General features: G+C 31.1%; 1 protein-coding gene across 6 annotated transcripts in view; it reads left to right on the top strand.

Moving 5' to 3' along the window:
• LOC113517916 (frequenin-1) overlaps nt 1–14,939 on the top strand; it is a 279,468-nt gene that overhangs the window by 167,068 nt on the left and 97,461 nt on the right. The gene's annotated exons all lie outside the window — the stretch shown is intronic.

Below are 14,939 nucleotides of genomic sequence, written 5' to 3'. Positions count from 1 at the left end.
AGTAACGTTATGTGTAAAGCATATCTCGTATATCTTTCTTATTCAGTTACAACTTTGCAAATATCACGGAAAAGGTATAATAAATCTTTATAAAGACCGCAGTCAAATACAACTGCGTTGTATAAGTGGGCGTAGAAAGGTTTCCAGGAGTGTTTAGTTTAAAAATACTGATATTAAAGGCAATAGGCGACAGTAATCTTTATCATAAAGTACACTTTTATACAATTTTAATATCACCATTGTCTATAAGCAGGCACTCACTATCGACATTACAAAATATATTGTGATGCTCATGCATTGTCATTCCTAAGAACTATGGTAAATTTTCTTCGTATCATTGTAACTTCACAGCCATATCGAACTCTATAGTTGCTTCTCGGCACAAACAAGAATTGTAAACAAATGTAACCACGCAAACGACCTTTGTACCAAGTTTCTCAATTTTTTTATAAAGAATACAATTTTGTCAAATTACTAATACATTAATGCATAGTTCCATATAATGTTATAAAGTTTGCAAAACTATTATCATAAGAAAACTGAAAAGCTCTACTTATAACTATACAAAAACTATATCTTAAAATACATACCTACTTAGTAATGAACTTGGCCTCGTTTAACAGTAATATTTTTGTAAAATATACATAGTTTAACAAAGTAACCATTTGTCATTTCAAGTCGTTTTCTCTACAATACATAATTGTCACGAATAAGCTAGTGTTGTAATAAATGAGGTAAAGCCACTGTCGCGGCTAACTTAAAAAGAAAAATATATTTATTTCTTTCAATGGTAACCAAGTTACAAATAGAAAGACTAATGAACGGAGCCACTCGAGAATCAAAATTTATGATTATATTCTTCATTGAGTCACAAATTTTCATACAGAAAAGGCAATGTACTCTTTATCTCATTTACGAAATAAAAAAATGTCATAACATATAAAATAAGTGGATATTAAATTTACATCATGTAAAAAATATAACAAATTAATTTTATTTAAGGAATATAGGCAATGCTTACCACTTTATACCGTGTGAACCGTCAGCTGGTTTGCTATAAAATACTGTGCCGTGTGATCCCGACATAGAAAAAGTCACCCCTTCCTGTCCCATGGATGTCGTAGGAGCCGACTAAGGGAGAGCAAGGGATGGACAACAGCGTCCCTGTCAAAACATTTCTAAAGCCTGACTGTGGTTGCCAATCTGTCTACCAAGCGTGGCATCTATTGGCAAAACCCCCGAAAAGGAGGCTTATGTTCAGCAGTGGACAGTTAAAAGTGGACAGTAAAATGATGTTGATGATGAAAATACTATACTAATTTTGATTTATGACTTCGTTCGCGTGACTGTAATAAATTTATTGACTAGGGTAAAATAAAAGTGGCTTACATTTATCTTCATCCCAAATACAAACAAAGTCACCTCATGTTTAAAATATTTGTATGGATTTACTTTTATACATTATTATTTTGTAGAATAGATGTAATACAACTATAACATACGGAAAAAGAAGAAAATATAGGTACCACTATATCAGATTTATCCATTAGTTACTCGAAAGGTTCTCGAATATAAAATACATTAGCGGTAAGTTCTGTGGTGACCTTTATTACTAGCAGTTGAAATAGGGTCGTGTTTATTATGTCAAGATTTTGGTTCTAGGATATGCAATTAACTTGTACGCCTTGTCACCCTAAAATAATAAAGACATCTCTATACAGTCTACGAAGTAGAGTATAAAATGATATACCTAATACCTACACTTACTCTGTTATTCATGGATGAAAATAGGACGTTGAACCTTCGTAAGCTTCATGTTTACACTGGGGGGAAATGCTCCCATTCCCTATTAGGTCATACAGGATGTTCTGCTTTGTGCTTCCAGATATATAGTGTCTGATTTCACACACAAGGTATCCTAGTTTACGAACCAGGCTATTGGTTTCATTTCTATAGTAATACATGTATAATTTAGTGCCTGGATGAACTATTTTTTCCTGGATAGTAATACGAATAAATTAACATATTCACGCTTAATAATTTTAATGAAAAATATCCTAACATAATAAATATATAAGTGATTGTATTTATATATATTTATTTATTATTAACAATTCAATCAATCGTTCATGAAATTTAATATGGAAAAGAACTAATTTTTATACCGAAAACACATAACAAGTTGTCATTAATAGCCATTCGTGTCTTTATCATTTACCATTAATACCTTATAATTTCCGACCAAAATGTTATAGAAGACAAAATGACACTTGTTTCTATATTGACTTTTCTCCTTGCCTTATTGTACATTCACACATCTCTTACAAACGTCGTCGATTTCGAGTACTTCTAATCTGGCCTCTATAGAATCTCTCCAATTTTGTCACTGCAAGTTCGACGAGGGTGCTCTCGACCGAATTGCTGAGTCATTTCTTCCCCATAGATCGACTTACATACTTACTATCACTCATCCTCTCAATATACTTGTGTGTGATATATTTACTTATCAGAGCCATATTCGGGTCAATGACAATTTCCTTATGCATAAATAATTGAATAATAAATAAAAATAATTTTTATTCAAGTAAATTTAATAATAAGCCTTTTTAACAGTATTTTTTTTTATAAATCTACCACCCAGTTCGAAAAGTAATTTCAGCTGAGAAGAACGGGCAAGAAATGCAGCAACTTTTTTCAAATAAGAATTAAGTGTACAATACAAAAAAATTACTGGATAAAATAACTATCACAGACTTCGTGTTGATAAAAGGAAATATATAAATATTTTTTATGCAACTTGGCATTAAATGGCAAACAAGCTGACGGTCCACTTGATGGAAAATGGTACCCGTTGCCAATGGACATGAGCAGTAGCATGGACATTTTTTTTATATACCACTCAGGTGACAAACAAGCATACGGCCCAACATAACAGAGTATACTGTTTCGCTTATTATATCCCCCATATGTTGCTATTCACAACTGAAGAACTGTAAAAAGAAAATATGTATACATAAGTAGGTATGTACCTATTAAATTATTAACATTTTAATTTCAGAACGTACTCTTGTAATTTTTTTTTGTGCCCCGAACACTGAATAGCTACCTGACTTTCGTCAACATATGCCCAAACGATTGAAAGGAAACACCTATTCTTTCTTTTGATCTTTTCTGTGTATTACAAAACAATTAAGTCTAGTATTTACTTTTTCCTTTATAGTTTTATCATGTGTTGATTGATTGATAGCATTTATAACATTTTTCTCTATATTTTTTTAACATATTTTGTTATACTATTCTATTTTTAAACCATAGGGAAGCCCGTTAAATGTAGAAGCCCAACCTTTTTATTGTTTTTGCCTTTATTGTTATTTCATCAGAATGGTTGATACTGTAAAAATCATCTACAGCAAAGCTGTCCAATGCACGATCCACGAGTCGTATGCGGCTTGCGGCTTTATATTCCATTAGGTAGTTTTTCGCACTAACACTGAATTTTAAAAGTAAAAAATCAATGAAATACACCACTTGCAGATAACATATCAGAATAAACAATACCTATTATTTACGTTACACCTTCAGAAATACAATTGTAACAATTGCATCCAACTTTATGAGGTAGTTTTTGAGTAATGCCGGAATAAACAGACAGACAAATTTCTAAAATTTCTTATGATTCTTACCTCTATACTCTTACTAAGAACCTTCCTATTAACTTTTCTTAAATGTCTCCCTTGTGTAGTTACAATCTTACAAACATCGTCTAGTTATTATTTTATTATATTATTAGGATACGGACCGACTACTAAATATGGAATTTTCTATACTCCAAATACGCCAAGCAGACAGCGACGAAAGACACAGATGTGGAGGACGAAACAAACTTAGAGAGGTCTGATTTTATCCATCAACGATAAATCTTACGAGTAAATAGTAAATTATATAAGTATAATATACAATAAAACGTTATGGCGTTTCGACACGAAATGGAAAAACGAGCTAACTTAAGGTAGGTACGAATTTTCCGTTCCATTCAATTTATTGTAGATATCACTATTATAATAGGTAACGTCAAAATTTTTTATTTTTATTGTTTTTCATCAGATTTCTACAGTTAATCATTTACAAACTAGAAGCCTATATCACTTTTTTATAATTTTGTACTATTTGGTAATTTGTATTCATACCAATTAATAACTAATAAAATTAACTTTTAATTAAAAAAAAAAACAACAGAATTTCTTGTCCATTTTTCTAAGCTGAAGTGGGCTTATTATACTATAGTCCAGAATATTTAGAAAAAAAATTTCTATAAAAATATGTTATAAATACAAAGTCACCCTTTTATCCCTTTAGAAGAGGCAGAGGAGAATATCGTTTCTACGTGATGGAAAAATTATGCATTTTACTATCATACTTTGCATCGAATGTACCTAATATGTCATGTGGACACTAACACATCTAAAAGTTTTTTTTTTTTATAAACGATCCAAACGATACTATTTACGGTTTTATTTTTATATAAAATATATTCAAATTTCAACGAAGTAAGGATCATGCCGACATCATTTTATTTGATATAATGTATAGAGCATTATGGGGGTACATTTATTTCGGAAAACGAGATACTTTTATGAAGACGGACCCGAATGTCGAATACGAGATAAAAATACTCGTAATAATATTATTCGCAGCCTCCAAATGATGTTTGCTGAATCTTGTTGCGTCAATGCTAATAACTTGAACATAAATGTTTTGATAAACGAAATATAACAAAGAAAAGAATATAACATGTGTCCTTTCATGTTTTATTCTTTATTGCACTTGTAAGTTACATATAATACAATGCATTTATAAATGTTGTAAGCAAGGGTGGACTTATCTCTGACAGAGATCTCTTCCAGTCAACCCAATACAGCATGTCGTTAACGGGCAGCTAAAGTGCTACAACTATTAATACATAAACAAATATACAGTTAAATAAAATATATAATTTTATATCTTTAATAAAAGCAGTTGAAAATGCATTGTCGATTACAATGAATCTATCACAGAACTTGTTCTAATCTTGCCTGACATATTAAAAATTATCTTACTGAATTAAATATGTTGGTACAGAATGAAATATGTTGTTACATTTAAATTTTTCCTCCTTACTCACTATTGTACTATGTTTTGTCTCCTTGTTCACCCTTTATTACGATAACCTGGTGTTGAAAAAAAGTTGCGATACAATATATTCTTATTCGAAATCTTACTTTATCATAACATGATACTAGTATACAAAAATATATAAAGTAAACATATATATGTAGTAAAAGTATATATATATATAACTTCATTTAATGTTATTACTAGTATACTCGTATATTACTAGTAGTGATTATTAGTATCTATTATAAAAACAATTATAAATATATTTTACAAAATGATTTTGTTATTTAGCAAATTTCCGTTGTTCTACGCAAATGGTCTCGGATTCAATTTCGTTTAGGAAACAAACTATTTAGAAAAGTTTATTTTGGCTCGGCTCGGGTCAGCTCGGGCTCGGGCTCGGCTTTTGTTTTCGAAAGGCTCGGGTCTAAATGTTCTAAGTCGTAGCCCCAGTTGTTCTTTGCCTGGTTCCTCCTAATGCAGAATATTCCAGCTTAAGGACCACCTGATTGATGTGATCGTGTGACATTTATTTATTATTTACTAAACAACCTCACTAACTGCCTACTTGCAGACATCATAATAAATATATATTATATATATAAATAGTCGTCTAAAGAGGCGGAATATTATTATATTGGGCGGGATAAATTTCTATTCTGATCGACATCTTTTACAATTATTATTGACGTTTTATCTTGATTAATAAGTACTATAAATATATTATTGCTTTTGATTGATGGCTTTGATTATATCGTTCGCAAATATCTTTATTACGAACAGGTAGATAGTTATATAAGAATTCATTCAATATTTCTCGAGATTAGCACAGCACATAAAGACAGTTACACACAATTATAATGGAAAGCATATATTTTATATGTTTCAACGCCTCAAGCGACATAATTTTATACCGATTTCTAATAGATGGAGTTTCGCAATTGGACTGTATATTTTTTCTTTGTATGTTATGTGCTATCTTCACCAATTTTACATACTACTTATGTAATAATAGTTTTTGGAAATGTATATATATTACGGGCATAATGATTACTTGGTCTGTAAAAGGTTGTATCGTGTCCCTTACTAATTACGAAAAGTTTAAGTGAAATTTTAATGTGACTTCAAAATGAAAGAGGTTATCAATTTAACTATATTTTTATGTATGTAATGAGAAACTATTTGCATAATAATTAAAGTTATCCATCCAGAAGTCATTAGAAAAGAGACCACCATCCAACAACTAGTTGAACAATGAGGTTTTCGAACCTATATAAACACAATATAGAGCAATCTCCTCACTATATTCAGTACATTCTTTTATTTCTAAAAACATTATTTAATAATATTGATTTGGATAAATTAGTAAATTCTAACTTTTATTTTTAACACAATTACTTCTTGTTCAACTTTGCGCTTATTCAATTATACAAATATATTACTCAAAGCTTTATTGATTAGTTTAAACCAGTACAAAGTCCCTTTAGTACTTTTGAAAACTGATGCACATAGCTGAGACTGTTGGACTTGGGAGTGAGTATTACTCTAGACTTCTGATCGATAATAATAAATGATAGGCGTTTCCCATTAACTAGATACTTTTAGAGCCTAAGGCAAAGAGTCAGTAAGGAATATATCTACAACTTTCTAGCAAACATACTAAGATCTATATACTTAGGACTTGACAAGTACTTACTATATTTCTTACGCCACCTTTACTTACTAGTAAATTTCACTCAACTAAGTGCATTCATATATTTGATAATGTACTTTACATAATTAACTTTAAATAAATTTGCAAATACAAACACCCTTCCTTGCACGTAACTTATTATTAATCGATCAATCAAATAATTAACTTACAAACTTATGTGAGTAAAACTTAACGACATAAGTTATTTTATGTTATGTTTACGCCTGTTTGTAAGTACCATTATAAAATCGAAAAGGTAATGACTCAACTAATAGCAAATTATTCTATTTTGTTTAGTTGATTAGTTGTTGATTAGTTGGTGGTCTTATAGTTAAGGATATCTATAACATTCTGTACATTTTCTTAAACTTTCTCGTTGTTTACACATATTTTATCGGGACCTAATGCGGTAAAAAATTACGACATTTCGACATGGATTGCACTACGTGGTGCGACAGGACTGGCAATAAAGGAACAGGTATGTATGCACAATTTATCTGCAAAAACTTTTCATTGCTTTACATCCAGATAGTGTATTTAAAATAATCATTCTGTACATCAATAAATACGATCATCTAGAACAAAAGTTAATGAAATAAGCTCTTTTGAAGTGTTAAATTAATCAAACTACAGTATAATTCAATTAACACTTCAAAAGCGATTATCCTCGCGAAATAGACAGCTCATAAATAAATCATTTCGTTTGACCGGCATTTCCTCGACATTTAGTCATTTTGAATATTTATCGAAACTCATGCCCGATTCAAGACGATTTTGTATCCAATAAGATATCCGATAAGGTTTTTATTTGAAACTATCATTAAGTTGTCCGTGTTACGTATACGTAATCCTCACTAATATTATGTAAAACTAGGTTTGTTTATTTGTTTACTGCCTCTTGGCTCTTAAACGACTCGACCAATCGTTACGAAATTTGGCATACAAGTAATTTTTAAGATAGAAAAGAACGTAGGTTAATTTTTATTAGCCCGACATCAATATGCTGTCAATCAATATACATAATATCCCGATTAGTTATTATTATTAATTTTTTACTTATTATTAATTAAAATAAATTATATATTATTAATTTCAAAAGTAGAAAAATCAATCAACCACTTCTAGAGGTCGTATCAAAAAAAACATAGATAAGATTTTGAATTTTCAATTCGGTGATATAGTACATAATACTGTTGTTTTTATTAAAACTTAATTCCTATTAAATTTTGTTTCTATTTCAGTCCAGTTACAATTTTATTATATTAATAAGATAATGCAGGTAAAAAATAAATCAAAATACAAATTTTATTCCATTACAAATAAATTATTTATTTGTTATTAGTTAAGATAACTTACAAATTAATATGTGTGCGTTCATATAAAAATATAACCGAAGCTTATCGAATTCTCTAACCATTCGTTTTAGAGGCCACCAGTCTCCCCTAGCTATTTGACAATGTTAATGTATGTAAATGTGTATGTACAATGTAAATTTATATGTACTAGTAAAGCAAACTGTGTGTAATTCAAAATCCTTTGCTACTGTAAACATTTTGAATACTATGTCGAAATTTAAGTAGAAAACTTTAGCATTCTATTTTACTCGTATATGAACCTATTAATAAGCGTATTATACTACTAGGTTTTAGAGGGGGATATTAACTTGCTATTATTACACTAGCTAGTAGGTTCTGGCATAGGATGGCACATTTAGTTTCTCTTATCTCATACTAAAAATTAAAAAATAATAAAATACTGTAACAATAAATTACAGTACCTACCTCTAGTAAACTAAAAATTACATCTTTAATTATCGTAAAATTTCTACTACTACTACTAACAATAATTTTTTTTTTATATAACTTAGAATGGCAAACAAGCTGACGGTCTACCTGATGGAAAGTGGTAACCGTCGCCTATAGACATGAGCAGTACCATGGACATAACAGAGTATACTGTTTCGCCCATGATACCCCCCATGCGTTGCCATTCCTGAGGACTCAGGTGTTATTCCTCTGTATCCTGTAAATTTACGCCACATCCCCACATCAAATCGAAACACAGCCATGCAAACACAACTGCTTCACGGTAGAAACATGAATGGGAGTAATATATACCAACGAATACAGTTTACATAAGGTAAAATATTCACAAATTATTTACAGTGAAAAGAAAAAAAAAACTAGATATTTAATCCAGAAAATTTCATTTATTGTTTTATTATTGAAAGTAAATGACATATCCACAAATTTCTTCATATAATATTTGCTTTATTAAATCTACCTATACCGATCAAAATAAATCAGTTAATCTTATGGATCAATTCCTTCTAAATAACGTCTCACACGAAACGAAACTCAATAGAAAATATTGTTGAGGAAAATAAATACACTTTTCTCTAACAATTTTCTGTATTTCTAAACAATGTCGACATATTTTCCTTAACACAAACCCTTTCAAATGCGAAAATAAAATTGAAATCAGACGGCTAATTTAATCCTATTATATACTGAAAACAAAATAAAAATAAAATTATTTTAATTCGTTACCGATAACGTTATAGAGCAGTATATAAATAACAATTTATATCACAAATACAAATTAATCAGACAGATTATTGCCTTTATAACAAGGAAAAATATACCTGCTTCAATAATTCAATAATCCTAATTTTAGAAAACCGTCCCGCCATTATTTACGAAATCAATGTATATTATTTTCAATTTGGTTTTATCAAATATATAAAATTTCTTGCTTTTGTTGTAAGTTTGTAAATAAATAAACAAGGAAAATGGAAAAAATATATAAAAAGCTTTTATTAAACGTGTGATATTGCACAAATAGTGTTAGGCGACAAAAGTGATGGAAGTGTGATTATTGAGATGGATATGTGGCGTAACGCGATTCGACAAAATAACGAACATAAAAGGAAATCTGAACGTAACAGTGACTAATAAAGTCCAAAAACTTAGTAAGGAGGGGGATAACTTGGTATAGGCATATTTGAAAGTGGATGGTTACAAGAGAACTTTGTAAGCGACGATATGAATATGATATAGGTGTGACGATGAAAATTATCAAATTTACATAAAAATTAATATGGAAATCATATAATAATAACTATTGTGTATTAATATCAAATAATAGGAAAAGGCTGAAAAAATAATGATCATGGAATTTGATTTTCCAAATAATAGCTGCAAGCTGCAGATTCGCTCAAGTAAATAAAGACGACAAGTACTCTATAAATTAGTCCCAGATGTGTGTGCCAAATTTTATTACAAATTTCATGTTTATAATTTTGATTAATATTGTACTATACTAATAAAGATGAAGGCAACATTTTGTATAATTTAAAGGTGTATAGCAAGAAGCAGTATCTAATCCGTGCATTATTACGTAGTCTGCAGATTAAAATAGCGACATGAATCTCTGAATTCAGTTAAGAAACAAAGTATCTCAGAATTGGGTGATTTTCTTCAGATAAGCCATGCGCCTCATATTACGCAGATATTCATAGCACCCCCTCTGCTCAAGTTTGCATTCTATTTACGCCCGACCCCCGTCTGATCATCGCCCGTCCCATACCTGATCCCACCGGTTTAGCTTTAACCAGTTTTTTTTTTACTTGTTATCACGGTAGCTAAAAAACACAAAAAATTACTAAATAATAAAAATATAATTCTGAGAATGTCAGTACAGGTGCGGCGCGGGTGAGGCACAAGCACGAAGTGTTAACTGATATACTCATCACGTGTAATAACTGTGAATTAAAAAGTTTACAGCCATAATTTAAAACTTACTACCTTAATAACACCCTAGTAAAAAAGTTAGAGGAAGCTACGTGCATGTGTTTATACTCGTAGAATGCTTACATAACATAACGCATTCAAGTATAGTGCTAAAGTAGCAGTAATAACTTCGTTTATTACTATAACATAAAATAAAGACCGTCAACATTGCAACATGACAGTGAAAGTTGCCTAAAAATAAAATTTAAAAAGTGAGACATTACCGACAGGCACGTATGAGCAAAGCCTGAACTTCGCGCTAAAAATCCTTCTTATTTATTCCTACATCCTTAAAAAGCGTTCCCTAAAGAAACAGCGTCTGGCGTAAGAATACGAGTACGAAATGTTAATGATTAGAGCGCCTACCATGAAATGGTTTCCGAATTTTGCAGCCGAACTTAACAAAAATTTTATGTTATAATTACATAATACCGTTTCAAAATATTAAAAATGATAAAATATCTTTTCCTTGAACTTTTATGGTCTAAATTATTCGGCATAGGTTTATAAAACACCTCAACTGACGCTCACAGCAACCAAATTAAGACTAATAATTCCTGTAAATATCATAATATTCTGAGTTTAGAAAATCAGCGAATTGTATTAGACATGATGTTTCTGTGTAATATTTGTAATGGTCTCATCGATATTGTAGATCTTACATGCATGATGCCGAAATGTAATAGGCCAGCTACCAGAATAAGACACACTACCTCTAACTTAAAGCAACTATGCTAAAAATGGGCCGATTGCGGTATGAACAAAAACATGGAATTAAGTCCGAAAAATTAGAAATTTCATTTCATGGTAGATCTCCTGAGTATTTCTAGTACACGCAACGTAAACAGTACGTCGTATGTATTGAGCGTCGCTTCACTAGCCGCAGACAATGCACGGCGCATGGCGGGTAGTGTGTTTCGGCACAATGCCAATCCAGTATGAAATTTCTTGGCGGGTACAACAAGGCCAAAAGTAGGATTTAGGTAACAAGTACTTACAATGTATTTATTCTGATTATTCACAGAATAAGGAAGTACAATAGACAAATTTAAAATATGTTTACACTATATTTTAATTCCGTTCTAAAATTTTTGTATTATTATTACGTAATAAAATGTCTTACAGGAAATTTGTCTTTATTACATGTTTATAGTTATATATATGTATTACGTTAACTGTTATTACCGAAATTACTCCATTATAAATGATGCCGCCGCTGTGTCTCGTGGAGGTTGTTTATAATTAAGTAGGTTATATTAAGTAGGTATCATAACTATATCACATTAAAGTTTTTAGCTAAATGTCTCTTAAAAAATCTCTAATTACTACCTACCACAACAAATCAAACTGACTAACATAATACACTAGGGAGAAAAGGAATTGTTAGTAATGGAGACTGAGAATCCCATTGCTAGCAATATACCCAACCAGGTCGACCTCCTCGCGTTTCTCCCTGGAAACTATCATGATTAATTCCTAATGAATTCATCATGATGGGCTAACTGACCTGTTTTTATTCTCATCTATCACCCTTCACTGATGCTCCGCCGGCGTATCCCGTGAGCGCAGGCGGGGTTACCATAGCATGTTTACCCATCAAAAAAAAAAACATAATACACTACCCTTTTACTCACGACTTTGCCCGCGAGACCGGCATATGTTTACTAACCAGGATAAAAAGTAGCCTATTCCATTTTCTCCATCCCATGTAGTATGTGTATACCAAATATAGTCATTAACCTTATAGCCCTTAGGGACGCTATGAGGTAACAATCAAATAAACTTACTTTTATATTTATAGTATTAGAAAGTATAGGAATAATTACAGAAAATATTAGAATTTTCCCTGCTTTTCTTCATTTCAATATCTACTCATTGGCCTGTATCGGTGTTTCTAAAGTCTTCTAGTAAATTGTTCATATATAGTATCTAATAAGTGCCACACAACCACACATGTCAGCTGGTCTTCAAGCTAGGTACCCTGTGTTATAAGAAACCAGCCGACGAAATTCTGATAACGCAACCCTGAATACCCAGATCCCAGCCAATTTAAAAAAGTCGTTACCCAAACTAGACGAGCAAGAATTGAACTTAAGACCTCATTTACGCAAAATAACTTGCCCAACACTGTACCATAGAAGTCTTTTGAATAATAATGCCCCACCTGCGATATCAGTATACACGGGGCGCAAGTGAAGAATGATAGATGAGTAAGTAAGCAGGTCAGCTAGCCCATCGTGACGAATTCAACATTTAATAACGATGGTTTCCAGGTAAAACCACGTAGAAGTCGACCTGATAAGGTACAGTGCTAGCAATGGAGTTACTACTCTCCATTCCTAATAATCCTTTCTCTCTCCCATCTCCCCGCCGCGACGATCGTCAATGTTCCCGAGATATATTTAATTGTACATTTCCTAAACTTTTATTAATTTATATCACGTGGTTTCACAACAGTTGGCCAAACTGTGTATGCAATACGCTAGATAGTTTTTGGCGTTGTACTTTTTTAATTATTTCAAATTTATTCGTAAACTGGTTGAAAACAAAAGTAATTTTCTTCACCAAAACCCACCGGGTGTCAAGCGTAAGATACTGTATAAAGTAAATAAACTTAACGTCATGTCACCGCAACAAGTTGAATAAAGTTAAGTTCAACATTGTGTTCCTTTCCATGCACACTAACTTCTAGCGTAGTTAAGAATTTTACTTCACTTACTTAATTTAATTAGAAAATATTTCTATAAAATAGTCTAGTTATAGTCATAGTTCACTCACTTATTTTGACTCATGAATAGATAATAATTTCCCATTCATATCAAATAGACAATATTATCTGTAATATTACAGCTTATTGTTTTTCACCTACATACATTACATATTAAAATTCAGAGTTGAAATTTAATCAATAATTGGCATGTTCTCAATTCAAATCCTTATAGAATTATAGCCATGCTAATTAGTTATGGACACACACAACAAATGATTACTTGGTCTCCTTTAACCCCCTAAGTAAATTTTATCGAAGAGTGTCAAGTTTCGACTCGAGATTTCTTCTGGAATTCTTTCTTCTCTTTACCTCATAACTCCGTTAGTTATTTATAAACCGATTTGAGATTCTTTTATCAGAATAAGTATACTTTTATATATGGAACCACCATAGAAATTTTATTAAAATCGGTTTAGTAGTTTAGTTTATAAAATATAATAATTTATTTGACCATAATCGAAGTCAGACAAACTTTTAAATTATTTTTTATTTTGATGAAGAAACAAATTATTTTTACAATGGACGAGGCTAACGCTTTAAATACGATTATAAAAGATTATGTACAAATCATCCAATATCATGCAGTGGCGACCCATAGCATCGCTAGCAATCAGTGTCGTCGTCAAACTTCGGGTCACTGTAGTTAGTAAAGATTAAATCCTTGCTCATCTTGTTTTGTTCCTCATAAACTTTATTATTTATTTTTCTTATCAACTCATATTCTTTTGTGGGCGCAACTCAGTTATTATACGAGTTTTTTACTGTTCAATAAACAGAAAGTATGTAAGGTTGCCTGATTTTGCAATAAGTGTGTACTTATATGGAAATCTCCATCATTCTATCATGCAAAAAATGTCTTATTTCACATTCTAATATCCAACTCGTGCAGAGACGGAAGTTACTCTTCATGCGAACTACTTGTAAAACGTTATTTTATCCGTATTTATAAACGAAATCTATACTGAAAAATGATAAAATTCCTTGACATTTAATTATTTTCAATAAAGCAACCATTTCAAAATAATAAATAGACTAATTCATCAAACATTTTCTTCTTTCACAAACAAATGCTTATATTTGGTTGTGGTATTTATACTTACATTATACTTACTTATACCATGAGAGGTCTACTTCCAGATTGAATTCCTGGTGAATTCGTCACTGTAGGCCAAATGACTTGAATTCATCTCACCAGTCATCCCTCGCTCTGGTACTCTACCAGCGTATACAGGTAGTGCAGGCAGATAGCGTTACCATTCCATTTTCATCTTATTTAAGTAATTTATTATGAGCATTCTAACTATATCATAAATGCGAAAATTTGTTTTACCTCTTGATACTTTAATAGCCTCAAACATTCGTTATGAAACTAAGGGCACATAGAATTTGGAATTAATAATGGATATGAGGAAGGAAAAGAACATAGGACATTTTTTATCCCAATCAGTCAACTTGTTATGGTCACATGAACAAACTTGCGGGTAAATTATAGTAAGTAAATAATATTATAATTCAGTCAATATGCATATTT

This window comes from Galleria mellonella, unplaced genomic scaffold (assembly GCF_026898425.1).
Source record: "Galleria mellonella isolate WM207_F2 unplaced genomic scaffold, CSIRO_AGI_GalMel_v1 utg33, whole genome shotgun sequence".
Taxonomy (NCBI): Eukaryota; Metazoa; Arthropoda; class Insecta; order Lepidoptera; family Pyralidae; genus Galleria; species Galleria mellonella.
This window is presented reverse-complemented; position numbering and strand designations above follow the sequence as displayed.